Source organism: Oncorhynchus mykiss, chromosome 5 (genome assembly GCF_057628025.1).
Source record: "Oncorhynchus mykiss isolate SJ-2025 chromosome 5, ASM5762802v1, whole genome shotgun sequence".
In the NCBI taxonomy this organism is placed as follows: Eukaryota; Metazoa; Chordata; class Actinopteri; order Salmoniformes; family Salmonidae; genus Oncorhynchus; species Oncorhynchus mykiss.
The window spans coordinates 6,405,389-6,412,500 of NC_143026.1; the positions used below are offsets into that span (position 1 = coordinate 6,405,389).

At 42.7% G+C, this 7,112-nt stretch overlaps 1 protein-coding gene across 4 annotated transcripts in view; it reads right to left on the bottom strand.

The window, feature by feature from the left end:
* Positions 1 to 2,213: 2,213 nt before the first annotated feature.
* Positions 2,214 to 7,112, bottom strand: part of wdr7 (WD repeat domain 7) — a 314,307-nt gene continuing 309,408 nt past the window's right edge. For 2 of the 4 annotated variants that reach the window (XM_036976656.2, XM_036976659.2), the window contains one exon: positions 2,214 to 7,112. This exon is cut by the window's right edge and continues 1,130 nt beyond it. The gene's annotated coding sequence lies outside the window, so the exon portion shown is untranslated. The other 2 variants (XM_036976658.2, XM_090233629.1) reach the window with 1 other exon arrangement.

Below are 7,112 nucleotides of genomic sequence, written 5' to 3' on the forward strand. Positions count from 1 at the left end.
CATTTTCAGTTAATAAATAATTAGTAATTAATAATCATTTTCAGTTAATAAATAATTAGTCATTAATAATAATTTTCAGTTGATAAATAATTAGTCATTAATAATCATTTTCAGTTAATAAATAATTAGTCATTAATAATCATTTTCAGTTTATAAATAATTAGTCATTAATAATCATTTTCAGTTAATAAATAATTAGTCATTAGTAATAATTGGGGAGATCAAAATCCACCCAAATCAATAATAAAGTCAAGTTCAATATGATTAGAAATTCTCCTTAAAACATTCAGAATCCTAATGACTATTCAAACAAACCGGACAGACAGACAAGTTCAAGTGATAGGTGTGTGTGTTTAGTAGCGTAGACTAGAGATGGGTCTTCGAGGAACAGGCTTCTGTGTGGCCTAATTATCTAGTTTAAGGTCAACCTTTCTGAGCTGGGAGAGACAGCGCGCGCGCACACACACGCACACACACACACACACACACACACAAGAGAATAAAGACTGAGGTGAGTAATTACTTCAACTGTTCGATTACAGAGGGGCAGATCAGGTCCTCCCTCCATCCCTACAGGACTGTTCCTTTCACCTCCCTCCTCTCTCCATCTCTACAGGACTGTTCCTTTCACCTCCCTCCTCTCTCCATCTCTACAAGACTGTCCCTTTCACCTCCCTCCTCTCTACAGGACTGTTCCTTTCACCTCCCTCCTCTCTCCATCGCTACAGGACTGTTCCTTTCACCTCCCTCCTCTCTACAGGACTGTTCCTTTCACCTTCCTCCTCTCTACAGGACTGTTCCTTTCACCTCCCTCCTCTCTCCATCCCTACAGGACTGTTCCTTTCACCTCCCTCCTCTCTCCATCTCTACAGGACTGTTCATTTCACCTCCCTCCTCTCTCCATCCCTACAGGACTGTTCCTTTCACCTCCCTCCTCTCTCCATCCCTACAGGACTGTTCCTTTCACCTCCCTCCTCTCTCCATCTCTACAGGACTGTTCATTTCACCTCCCTCCTCTCTCCATCCCTACAGGACTGTTCCTTTCACCTCCCTCCTCTCCATCTCTACAGGACTGTTCATTTCACCTCCCTCCTCTCTCCATCCCTACAGGACTGTTCCTTTCACCTCCCTCCATCTCTACAGGTCTGTTCCTTTCACCTCCCTCCTCTCTCCATCTCTACAGGACTGTTCATTTCACCTCCCTCCTCTCTCCATCCCTACAGGACTGTTCCTTTTACCTCCCTCCATCTCTACAGGTCTGTTCCTTTCACCTCCCTCCTCTCTCCATCCCTACAGGACTGTTTCTTTCACCTCCCTCCATCTCTACAGGACTGTTCCTTTCACCTCCCTCCATCTCTACAGGACTGTTCCTTTCACCTCCCTCCTCTCTACAGGACTGTTCCTTTCACCTCCCTCCTCTCTACAGGACTGTTCCTTTCACCTCCCTCCATCTCTACAGGACTGTTCCTTTCACCTCCCTCCATCTCTACAGGACTGTTCCTTTCACCTCCCTCCATCTCTACAGGACTGTTCCTTTCACCTCCCTCCTCTCTACAGGACTGTTCCTTTCACCTCCCTCCATCTCTACAGGACTGTTCCTTTCACCTCCCTCCATCTCTACAGGACTGTTCCTTTCACCTCCCTCCATCTACCCTTCTGAGAGGATAATAATTATACTAATGGTTAGAGGGGGGGGGGGGGGGGGGGGGGCAGGGTAGCCTAGTGGTTAGAGCGTTGGACTAGTAACCGAAAGGTTGCAAGTTCCAACCGCCGAGCTGACAAGGTACACATCTGTCGTTCTGCCCCTGAACAAGGCAGTTAACCCCCTGTTCCTAGGCTGTGATTGGAAATAAGAATTTGTTCTTAACTGACTTGCCTAGTCAAATAAAAAGGTACAAATACATGGATATATAACAAGCTTCTTAATGGAATACTCCTCCAGACCATGGTACATCTCAGATGGCATAGTACATCTCCTATTCCCTATATAGTGCACTACTTTTAACCAGAGCCCCCATAGAGAATAGGGTGCCATTTCAGATGCACTGTATGTATGTATGTGTGTGTGTGTGTGTGTGTGTGTATGTATGTATGTATGTATATATATATTATATATATATATATATGTGTGTACTGTGTAATCATACCGGTCTGAATCAATATGAATCAACATTCAACATGAATCAACTTGAGTCATTCACACAAAAGCCTAGTCACTGTCCAGACATATCATTTTTATTGAACACAGAAGCCAAACACAATAGTGTTTTTGTTTTAACACAGACATTACAGTACGTCTTCATCAATATAATATATTATTAGGTGAACGATCGAAAGCACATATATGCACGGCAGGAACACGACAGTTACAGGTACAGTCACAGAGCACCTTCAGAGCCAAACTACAACACAGAGACAGTAGGGAAGCTAGATCAATATCATCATCACCTTCATCGCCCCCCCCCCCCCCCCCCCTCCCCATCGTCGTCACCACCCCCATCGTCATGATCTTCATCACCCCCCCCCATTGTTATGATCTTTATCACCACCCCCAACGTCATGATCTTCATCACCACCCCCAACGTCATGATCTTCATCACCACCCCCAACGTCATGATCTTCATCACCACCCCCATCGTCATGATCTTCATCACCACCCCCAACGTCATGATCTTCATCACCACCCCCATCATCATCTCACTGGCAACACACTAGATGATGTTACATCACTGGCAACACACTAGATGATGTTACATCACTGGCAACACACTAGATGATGTTACATCACTGGCAACACACTAGATGATGTTACAGCCAAATCAAATAAACGGACGTTGAAGTCCTTTTTTTTTTTTACGTCTCTCTATTTAAGAGGAGCTCCAGACGCTGACAGATCAATAGGATACTTAAAGCAGGAGCGCCAGTTTGTGTTTCAGCACAGAGGGAGTGTAGAGAAGAGAGAGAGAGAGAGAGGTAGGGTAGGTCTGTATTGGTCCTAGCTGCAGTTGAGCTATAGCAGAACTGAAATCTCCTGTCCGGTAATACAGAAGAATGAAAAGAGATAGATATATACAACAACAACAACAACAACAAGACAAACAAAAAAAAGAGCGATAGAATTCATTAATTCAAAATAAAATAAAGAATTGGATTGTAAAAGATTTCATTCATGCAAGCAGGGAGAAATTTCACAGAATGTGTTGACATTTAGGAAAGAAACTCTGCAGGAAGCTACATTTCATCAAGACTCAGGAGTAACATTGCATTCACGTGTCAAACTTTTTGTTTCAGCTTTTAAACTCTATATTGGAGAAACATTTCAGCCAAGCAAAAAAAATACATTAAATAAATAAAAAGTCCCCAAAAAAACAACAACAACAAACAAACCACACTACTTGGTCCTCTTTATTAAAACAACATGTAAAACATCTTTGTCACTCAGTCAAAACACAAAAGCCAGATTTCACAAGGCTCCTTGATATCCACAGGACCAGGGGGGAATAGTTTTGGTGCTGGGTTGGGTCTCCTCTACTGCTCAGGAAATGAGGCTGCAGCAGACAGACAGACGGACAGGCAGACTGGGAGCCCAGCAGCTATCCCCATTGAACGCTGTTTACAGTCTGCCTGGTGTACTCCATGCTGCTGTGGCTGGGGGCCAAGCTTGGGGCTGGGTCCTGTCTGTCTCTGTGGTTCAGCCTAATGACAGAGACTGGCTGTGGCTCAAGGAGGGGAGGAAGGGAGGAAGAGCAAGTGATCTGGAGAGATGGGAGGAAGCCTCACGACCTTCTCTATACAGACATAACCTAATCCAACTAAAGAGGTGGTCGTGCTCTCCAATACACACACCATGACAGACAGTGCTCCATGTACACTAACAGTGTATTGGTGGGAATTCATTAGCCAAGGCAAGTATGTAGCTAGCAGCCTCCAGACAGGAAGACCATTAAAGGAGCAGGAGGTGGAGGACACTCAGCTTCTCCATCAGCTTGCCCTCTTCCAACCGTAACCATTAAGTGAGGGAAACGCAAAACTGACCCAAGATTAGCCTTCTAGGGACAACTTCACACTACACCTGAACCGCAGCCAATCACAGCGAGAGCCAAGTGTTCCACACATCTCCAGTATTCTAGAGATGGAATGTGTTTTCAAAACACTACCGGTCAAAAGTTTGGACACACCGACTCATTCAAGGGTTTTTCTTTATTTGTACTATTTTCTACATTGTGTAATAATAGTGAAGACATCAACACTATGAAATAACACATATGGAATCATGTAGTAACCAAAAAAAGTGTTAAACAAATCAAAATATATTTTATATTTGAGATTCTTCAAAAAGTTACCCTTTGGCTTGATGACAGCTTTGTATACTCTTGGCATTCTCTCAACCAGCTTTATGAGGGAGTCACCTGGAATGCATTTTCAATTAACAGGTGTGCCTTCTTAAAAGTTAATTTGTGGAATTTCTTTCCTTCTTAATGCGTTTGAGCCAATCAGTTGTGTTGTGACAAGGTAGGGATAGAATACAGAAGATTCTTCAGGTGCAGTCGCAAAAACCATCAAGCGCTATGATGAAACTGGCTCTCATGAGGACCACCACAGGAAAGGAAGACCCAGTTACACCTCTGCTGCAGAGGATAAGTTCATTATAGTTACCAGCCTCAGAAATTGCAGCCCAAGTAAATGCTTCACAGAGTTCAAGTAACAGACACATCTCAACATCAACTGTTCAGAGGAGACTGTGTGAATCAGGCCTTCATGGTCGCTGCAAAGAAACCACTACTAAAGGACACCAATAATAAGAAGAGACTTGCTTGGGTCACGAAACACGAGCAAAGGAAATTAGACCGGTGGAAATCTGTCCTTTGGTCTGGAGTCAAAATTGGAGATGGGATTTATTTAGAATTCAAGGCACACTTAACCAGCATGGCTACCACAGCATTCTGCAGCAATACACCATCCCATCTGGTTTGAGTGTGGTGGGACTTTCAACACACCTCCAGGCTGTGTATGGGCTATTTTACCAAGGAGCGTGACGGAGTGCTGCATCAGATGACCTGGCCTCAACAATCAAACAAATTAAGACGATTTGGGATGAGTCGGACTGCAGAGAGAAGGAAAAGCAGCCAACAAGTGCTCAGCATATGTGGGAACCCCTTCAAGACTTTTGAAAAAGCATTCCAGGTGAAGCTGTTTGAGAGAATGCCAACGTGTGTGCAAAGCTGTCATCAAGGCAAAGCGTGGCTATTTTCAGAATCTCAAATATAAAACATTCTGATTTGTTTAACACTTTTTTGGTTACTACATGATTCCATGTGTGTTGTTTCATAGTTTTAATGTCTTCACTATTATTCTACAACGTAGAAAATAGTTTTTAAAAAATAAATGAAAAACCTTTGAATGAGAGAGGTGTTATAAAACGTTTGACCGGTAGTTTGTCACTCTGACAGGTCAGTTAGCAGCCCAATGGATGACGTCTTTCGACACCTCAGACAACTGCTCCGGTGCAGGAATAAAACACCACGGAGAGAGCTCTGTTTTTTAAACAGACGTACTATAACCAAGGAGTACCTCAAGGTTGTGTGTTAAGACCCACTGATACTCCTATGGTTCCATTCATCTCATTCAAAAGAATTACAAAACATAATTTAAACAGCCTGGAAGAAAAATGAGATGAAATCCTCCTGCCAGTCACCTCTAGCCTCAGGTCTTTCTCACTTTCTTTTCTCTACTTGACTCTTTCCATCTCAATGGTATTTATTTTCTTTCTCAGAGAAACTGCCAAAAAACTGCCCCCCCAAAAAAACCACATTTTCAGAAGCTATTACTGTGGGCAGTGGAGAAAAGAGATTAAGATCTTCCAAGGTTGGAGGGAAGTCAAGTCAAGGCCATCAAAAGCAGTCTGACAAGATTGGGGAGGGGTGGAGGGGGGTGTACTTTTTTTTTTTTGCGGAGAGAACTTGTGAAAAGCTTTGACACGCTTGGGCTTGCAGGTGTTCTCTGGCGTTAGAAGCTTTTACTGCTAATGATAGGAACTTGACAGGAGCGGAGATGAGGTGGAGAAACGCGGAGCAGGCAGAGTAGGGAACTCACAGGGACCCTAAAAACACTCGCAGCCTGCTGCCGGCCAGGGGTTGAAAACAAGAAGAAAAATAATAGCGTCTGCACACATTCCAGGGATATATAGTCAATGTAAAGTCTCTCTAAAATATATCCATACTCTCAGAAACTACAGTAGTATCTGTATATAGTCTCACAACCTAGTATCTGTATATACTCTCACAACTTAGTATCTGTCTGTACTCTCACAACTTAGTATCTGTCTGTACTCTCACAACCTAGTATCTGTATATAATCTCACAACCTAGTATCTGTATATAGTCTCACAACCTAGTATCTGTATATACTCTCACAACTTAGTATCTGTCTGTACTCTCACAACTTAGTATCTGTCTGTACTCTCACAACCTAGTATCTGTATATACGCTCACAACCTAGTATCTGTATATAGTCTCACAACTTAGTATCTGTATATAGTCTCACAACCTAGTATCTGTATATACTCTCAGAACCTAGTATGTACTCACAACCTAGTATCTGTATATACTCTCAGAACCTAGTATGTACTCTCAGAACCTAGTATCTGTCTGTACTCTCAGAACCTAGTATGTACTCACAACCTAGTATCTGTATAGTCTCACAACCTAGTATCTGTATAGTCTCAGAACCTAGTATCTTGTACGTACTCTCAGAAGATAGTATCTTGTTCGTACTCTCAGAACCTAGTATATCTACGTACTCTCAGAACCTAGTATATCTACGTACTCTCAGAACCTAGTATATCTACGTACTCTCAGAACCTAGTATATCTACGTACTCTCAGAACCTAGTATATCTACGTACTCTCAGAACCTAGTATATCTACGTACTCTCAGAACCTAGTATATCTACGTACTCTCAGAACCTAGTATATCTACGTACTCTCAGAACCTAGTATATCTACGTACTCTCAGAACCTAGTATATCTACGTACTCTCAGAACCTAGTATATCTACGTACTCTCAGAACCTAGTATATCTACGTACTCTCAGAACCTAGTATATCTACGTACT